The following is an 846-nucleotide window of genomic DNA, read 5'->3' on the forward strand; positions in this document are numbered from 1 at the left end:
GAAGAAAGGGAAGGGAAGGGGAGAAGTAGGGAGGGGGGGGGTGTAAGAGTAGATGGGGAGGGCAGCGGGGACAGATCACTTAAGTAACTGCTACACTACCACAAGCGCTGAGGTGGGTGGTTGCCCTGTCCCTACTCGAGTAGGGTAGTTCAAACGGGTAGAGGTGGTTGATTCACAGCATCTCTTACAGTCGGAGGGTGGTGGGAGAGGAGGGAAAAAAAAGAAAATCACACCAGGCAAGAGCCAGACAGGTGAGAGAGGTCGAACAAAGAGGGATTCACCCTTCAAGCGAGCGAGTGTTGTAACGGTGTGTGACAGAATTACTTAGTTTGGGGGTTATTATCTGTTGCTTCCCCTGCCGCCCTTTAAATTATCTTTATTTCAATTACCTTGCAGAGGCATGCCGAAACGAGCCTGAAATCAGCTTGTTGGTGGTTGCGATTGCTATTCAAAAGGCTTTTGCGATACTGTACCGGTATCTGAAGGAATCCCATCAAAAATCGCAGAGAACAGGCAAATGGAGTGGAAATACCGGAGAGCAGGGAAGGAAAGAGAAAGAAGAAAAGAAAGAGAAAAAAAGGAAGACGATGTGGAAAGGGGGGGGGTATCACTAAAATTGAGGTACTGTACCTGCAACAGATTAACTTACACCCTCCCTTCCATCCATTCCTCCATCTTCCTGTATCCATCCCTCCATCTCCCCCCCCCGGCATAAACCAGCCAACAGCGAACGCTTGTTGTCTCTTCCACTTTCACTCACCCAGTCTACTCGCACATGTGTGCCAGGATTGGGGGATGAAGCGCCTCTCGCATATCACAGCTTTGTGCAAGTTCCTACGCGCCCGC

This window comes from Tuber melanosporum (genome assembly GCF_000151645.1).
Source record: "Tuber melanosporum whole genome shotgun sequence assembly, scaffold_34, strain Mel28".
NCBI lineage: Eukaryota > Fungi > Ascomycota > Pezizomycetes > Pezizales > Tuberaceae > Tuber > Tuber melanosporum.